Source organism: Ptychodera flava, unplaced genomic scaffold (genome assembly GCF_041260155.1).
Source record: "Ptychodera flava strain L36383 unplaced genomic scaffold, AS_Pfla_20210202 Scaffold_31__1_contigs__length_3010019_pilon, whole genome shotgun sequence".
Classification (NCBI taxonomy): domain Eukaryota; kingdom Metazoa; phylum Hemichordata; class Enteropneusta; family Ptychoderidae; genus Ptychodera; species Ptychodera flava.
In genome coordinates, this window is record NW_027248353.1 from 2,082,109 (window position 1) to 2,088,368 (window position 6,260).

The 6,260-nt window shown below is 40.4% G+C and overlaps 1 long non-coding RNA gene across 1 annotated transcript; it reads left to right on the forward strand.

Annotated features, from left to right (window-relative positions):
* The first annotated feature begins 553 nt into the window (after positions 1–553).
* LOC139127387 (uncharacterized) lies at positions 554–3,487 on the forward strand. Its single transcript, XR_011550991.1, has 2 exons — positions 554–969; positions 2,220–3,487. It is a non-coding gene; the product is annotated as an uncharacterized lncRNA (long non-coding RNA).
* The last annotated feature ends 2,773 nt before the right edge of the window (positions 3,488–6,260 follow it).

A 6,260-nucleotide genomic window follows, 5' to 3' on the forward strand; every position in this document is an offset into this window, starting at 1 on the left:
ACCTCCGGGCTAGACCTGCATCGAACGCGTACGTTCAACACGAATGTCACGTGACATAAAATCCCTAATGTATGTCTTAGAATAAAGGTTTATTTCCCCTCGCTCACAGAAGGGTATCCTTTGAAAGCGTAGGTCGTATTTTCTGTTGCATTCAATATTCTATCCGTCGCTCCAGGCCACGCTCCTGGACCTTCCAGACGATACCAGTAAGGTACAATGAATGGGCCGTACTTGTAGTGAGTAGGCTATATGGAGTTGAACTGGTCAAACTCGTGTGGTATACCATCCCTGGGGGTGTTTTATTGCTATTATAAGCTTATTATACCAGTAAATTGAAATTTTGCATAACACGTTTTAAAGTGACATTTCTTTGATCATGAGCTAACGTGAATTTTGCGTATCTAGAGGGCCCCATAACATGAATATCTTTATGTTTATGTTTATCATTGCCCGGTACCCGTGAAGTAAAAATGTCACGCAACGCAAAGAAATGGATTTTCAAAAGAGTAGTTTTATTTCAACACATAAGTATCAACAGTACCCTACTTGTACGTAGGTTAGTGAAAGCTAATAATAGAAACATTTACATAACAATACCAGTGTCAACTTTTGAACCCCGAACGAGCAATCTGACCCTGGTACCTCGACCTGACACAGACGTTACAATGCACGCGCACGCCACCGAGAGCGGGATATTTCGCTCGAATTCCAAACGGAGTTCAGTCATTTTTGTTGACGAATTGAATGTTTATCGGACCATTGAATGTGCAGATTTGAAACAAACCTGAAGTTTGATTCATCATGTTCCTTGAAATGGTTGGAGTACGACACGCATCAGAATTTGACTCGACAGAAGAACACGTGGTTTGTTGTTGGCAATCATCATCTGCCTGGGCTGTGTGCAGCGTCTGTTCGTTGTACCCAGTGCTTTCGGAAAGAATCCCAGACATGTTTCGACTTTGTTCAGTGGTAAGTTTATTTGTGTATGACCTTACACTTGCCTCGTTTTTATAACAGGATACATACATGATGCGCCGCGTCTCTATTCCCGCTGAGTCTAAAACTGTGCATGCCGTCGCTCTTAGACAATGATTTGTACAGGTACGGGACAACGCTGCCGCCTTTGAAATTTCTTTTATCATATCGCCCAATTTATTGACCCCAACGCTATTAGTGCAAGATGCGAGGTATAATGATATTCAAATATGCAGATTACATTAATGAGCATTGTTTCGGTATGAACATTCTATGCTAATGACCCTTAATCGATGCGGAATATTCATGTACGTCGGATCTTGCATTGTATACCCCAACGTGGACATTAGAAAACCAGACTGGGTCATCCGAGAGGAAATTAATTTTCGGTCGCTGAAACAAGCAATTGCTACCAGGATGTAACTTATTCAAATACAGTTCAAAGGATTTTACCGGGCATCGCTCATCGTCGGTGGCGTACATTTTAGCTTGGGACGCATAATCATCGTAGGGGTGATTTTTTTGTTTTTTTCCTGAACCACGTATTCAACGAATTTCTTACCGAATACATGGGCTTTGACTCGAAATGATTCTTTCGTTACATTCCGTAATCCCTCGCGACTACGTCACCCAAAGTGAAATGTAAGATCGGACCACACTTTCCTTAAAAGACTCGTAGGGGTAGTGCTACAGAGTACACCGCTTGATGCAACTTTTTGCAAGTCCGCCTTGCATATCGGCACTTTATGTTCACCGCGATCTAATCCCGTGGATTCCAGCTGTTTTTTAAAAGTTCTCTGTACAAGTTATTTGATGAGTTGAATTCTCTGTCCTGTATTGCGTTGACATTTTTGTGTAATTGGGGTGAGTTGAGATGTCTATTTACGGCTGCTCGAATTCCGCTTTGGCTTGACCGACCGTACTGCTTTATATCTTGGCTCCTCATTTTAATTACAGCGTAACATGTCCTTCAGGTCGATGCACTGGAAGAGTTTCAAAATCTGGATTTTTACCAATACTTTCTAGCCATTCTAGAAAAAAAAAATGAAAAAAGCGCGTTATTTTCCTTCAGTCAGTGTTATTGTTGTTTTCTCAGACCACTTACAGCACGATGTGTACTCATTCACGGCAAGCTACAAAGTAACTCACCTTTCAAAATCTTGACTCCCCAAAGAGTCTGCCGCTTCGTATTTTTTTCATCTTTCAAATTCTCGATGTCTTCAATGATTTCTTTTTCACTGCAGATCGCGAACCATTTTTGTTTTGGTGGTGAAAATTCCTGTGTCTCATTCAGAAGATCTGCTTCAGATAGTTCTTGGATACTACCAGATTCAACGGGAACGACCTTGACACTCTTCACGGAACCATTGTTTATGTTTGTGGCAGACGATCGCGCACTGGTTTCGACTACAGAGGATTCCCCGGCCCGTTGCAGACGACATTCCTAGCAACACGTAAAAAATCACATGTGCTATTTTTCAAAATGGACGCAAATCTACTGTTGTTATTTTTGTTTAGTAATTTAGTACATAAATCTGCAATATACTTTGAAACAAAGCTTTTTTTCCCTTTTTTTGTATTTTAGAAAGGAAATTCACACTCAGGGCCACTTGGACAGATGCCAACTGTGGTATGTCACTGGTGGTATATGGCACAAGACCACTAACTAATTTCCAATAGGCCACCACAGTAGCGTTGAGCTCGATGCCAACTGTGGTATGTCACTGGTGGTATATGGCACAAGACCACTAACTAATTTCCAATAGGCCACCACAGTAGCGTTGAGCTCGATTTTCCTATTTTTAAAATATTCTTCAGCACGAATCCTCTGAACAGGTGTTAGGTCAATGTCAGCTTGATTACTGATGAATTTTTCGTGTGGGCAAGTCCACGGAAATTTTGAGATAGCGATGAAAATAGCGCCCTCAGTGGTGTTATGATAAAATTCAGGCTTATTGTTATGATTTCTATGGTCCCCTAGAACTCCTCATATTACCACCGAATGCTTCAGCCATTATTCACAAAAATTCTTGACATTAAAGTTCAAACTAAACAAGCATCCATGCAGGTATCAAAACTTCAAGGTCTGGACTATTTTTTTCCGAACTAATTTCGTCTTGTGGTCTTGTGCCATATCACCAATATACCACAGTCTTTCACGTCTCGACCAATCAGATAGCTTGACTTACACCATCAATATACTACTATAATATAATAGCCGATATCTCGCTCTCAGACCGATCTTTGCACTGAGTGCATGCAATTTCATGGATAAAATTTGTCGCTTAATGTTCGCATGGAAAAAAAATTGCAGATTGTATCACAATACAAAGTGACCATGAACAAATGATGATTTTTCACGAGACAACATCAAATGGAAATGACAAAGTGTACTTGCATGAATGTCAAAACATTACATAGCCACCAAAATAGTGCAGTGTACCTCCCTATACTTCTAGATAGCGTTGACTCAGATAGCCAATAAAGCACACTTCGTTACAGTTGACATTAATATATACTGTTACTTTCCTCGTCACATATGGCAAGTACTTAATTGATTGTTTTTGTATTTCTATATATTCCCTTATATATGATTGTCATTTTAATGTGCAAAAACATAAACCTTGTGATTCATTAAATTGTGAAATTCGTCTTTACTAGATTTTAACATTTACCTCAGCGCCATTTCCTGCAATTTCCGATGAAATTTCACAGGCTGAGTGAGAGCCATCTTGTGAAAGAAAAACAATGAAATGAATATTAGAAGTATTCGTCAGGAACCAAAACATGTGTAGTTAATCTTGAAATTATTTCCCCCCTCTCTTTCGGTCCTGTTTCACGACAGTGCTGATTTGTATTGGTCTATGAGGATGACTTCTGAGTGTAATTATTTTACGTGTATACGTGTATTAGAAAAAATACTCATTGGAAAAAATGATTCGTTAGGCTTACCACGATTAGAACTTCTTTCCCTCTGAATTTACTGGGTTCTCGGTACTCATTTGCATGAATTTGTGTCCCCTTGAAGGTTTCCATCCCTTGATATGAAGGAGTAAACGCCTTGTTGAAAGCGCTTGTGCAAATCATTACGTAATTAAACTCTTCGGTTGAAAGCTTGTCATCCTTGTCCTTGATCTGTAACTTCCAATACTTGCCAGCGTTGTTGCGCTGTACGTCGATTACGTCTGCGTTGAACCGCATGTGCTTTTCAAGGTTGAAATGTTCCGCTTAGTTTTGGATATGACGAAGTACCATAGGGTGAGGCATAAATGGCGGGTTTTCTTTCGGATAGGGAAAATCTGAAAATGTCATCATTTCTTTGCGGTCGTTGCTTACAACCGAGTCATAGAGGGTGGTTCCTTGTTCAAGTCGCAACTCTGGTGAGTAATTCCATACACCACCTAGGAGGAATTTAAATTGCAATTTTACAAAGAACGCAATTCAACCGATAATGTAGTGGTGTTTTAGAAGAATACGTACGCATACTGCGCATGTTATAAAATATCGAAGTTACAACGTTGAATGTAATCAGCACCAAACATCTGCAGAGTGTACAATGTGCAAGACGTCATCGCAAAAACCCAATATCTCGCACCTTTGCGGTTTAGGGACGTCAAGGAGACTTATAATCGATGTCAACACAACACAACACACTTTCGCGCTGACAAGAATTTAAATGTAATGGCCCTATTTTTCGCACTTTTTTGCTGTGATCTAGCCGGTACACCTGAGAACATGTTGTTTTGTTGTCGGCAAGTGATTCAAGTTTCTGACCCACTCGGCAGACAGCGTGAGCTTCACACACTCTTACATAGGGAAAGCAACACCCGAACCACGCCATGACAGCTGTATGGTCAATAAAGTTACCATCGCATGCTCTGCCCCATTTTTCGCTTGCAATCAGCTGTTATCAAGCGGAACAATGGCGGAACAGCCACCCAGAGTAACCCCTACACTGTATCAAAGAAAGAAATGCATACTACAAAGTCACAGTATCGCCGTGACGTCCTTTGTGAATTTGCTTTCTTGCCTTGTAAATGAGGTACAGGGGCAAATGAAGGACAAGGGGGCATTCAAATTCTGTGTAGCTCAGTGTATATGCTAGGATCGGTATTCACTACAGTAAACTTTGACGTGTCATGGTACGCCAGTGGTCAGGAACCTGAGCTTTCTGCCTTTGAGACCACATATTTTCTAAAGTGAGTTTTGACGTCTGTTGTGTATTTTTACCCTAGTGTTATACATCACTTGAAAGCTATTTTCATGATTTTTTTTTTTTGATCAAGAAAATTATTGGTTATGAACTGTTATGGACTTTTCAGTGAAAGTGTAAAGACATTGGGTGAATTGAACCAGCATAAACATTTTAAGTCATAGCGGGAGGGGTCTATTGTCGCGATATCAACGACTAATTATCCTTCAGAATAACTGGCTACAAATTATGTCCAAGGTTGTTGAAAGCGCCTTGTTTAGTTTTTTTCACCCTGTCGAATCTACGTTTATCAAGTGCAGTCTTACGGTGCCGTCTATTCGAGCAGTGGTGATTCGACTCTCAAAATCTTAACAATTTTTAGGATAAACTATTCAACAAGCATCTGCGAAAATCTGGTGACATTGCGTTCAGGCGTTCTCGAGTTAAGGTTCCAAGACAAAAAATTGATTGTGTCGTTGTTGTGCACTTCAAGGACCCCCTTTTTCGTTCTCTCCCAGTCATGATGCTGTTTCCGTCTCTGATTTGAATGCTTAACATGCACGGGTCTGTTGCGGTATTAAGGTATTTGCTTTCACTAAGACCTCTCGTGGAACGTACCAGTTTGTAAACGGGGCAGCCTCTCAATAAGATATTGAACATCATTTTTAAACGTATCTACTGCCCCGGGTGCTTTATGAAATGCGCAAAAATATCTCAAATAAAGTATTCGGTATATGGCAAAGGAAAGTAAGTCGGCTAACCGACACGCCTCGTCTGACTTGGATTGTGCTGGCAAATGTAGCCTTTTGGATTAAAACTTCTGTCTGAAGACCACTGCAATGAACAAAACTCGTGGTCGATCTCTAAAAAAGCGAATTTGTCCGTGACCTTTTTTATCGAACTTGATAATAACTAGATGGCCTGCCATTACTCATGTTGTAGCTTGTAACATTCGATATATGCTAATACTTGTGTTCCGTACTACACAGAAATTGGATCGTCAAAAGTTTCACAAATTTAGTCCGGCCTTGTCCGCTTGTTTCAGGGGTAAAAATAATTCGTTTTTTCTGCATATAATACCCCGATGAAGGCA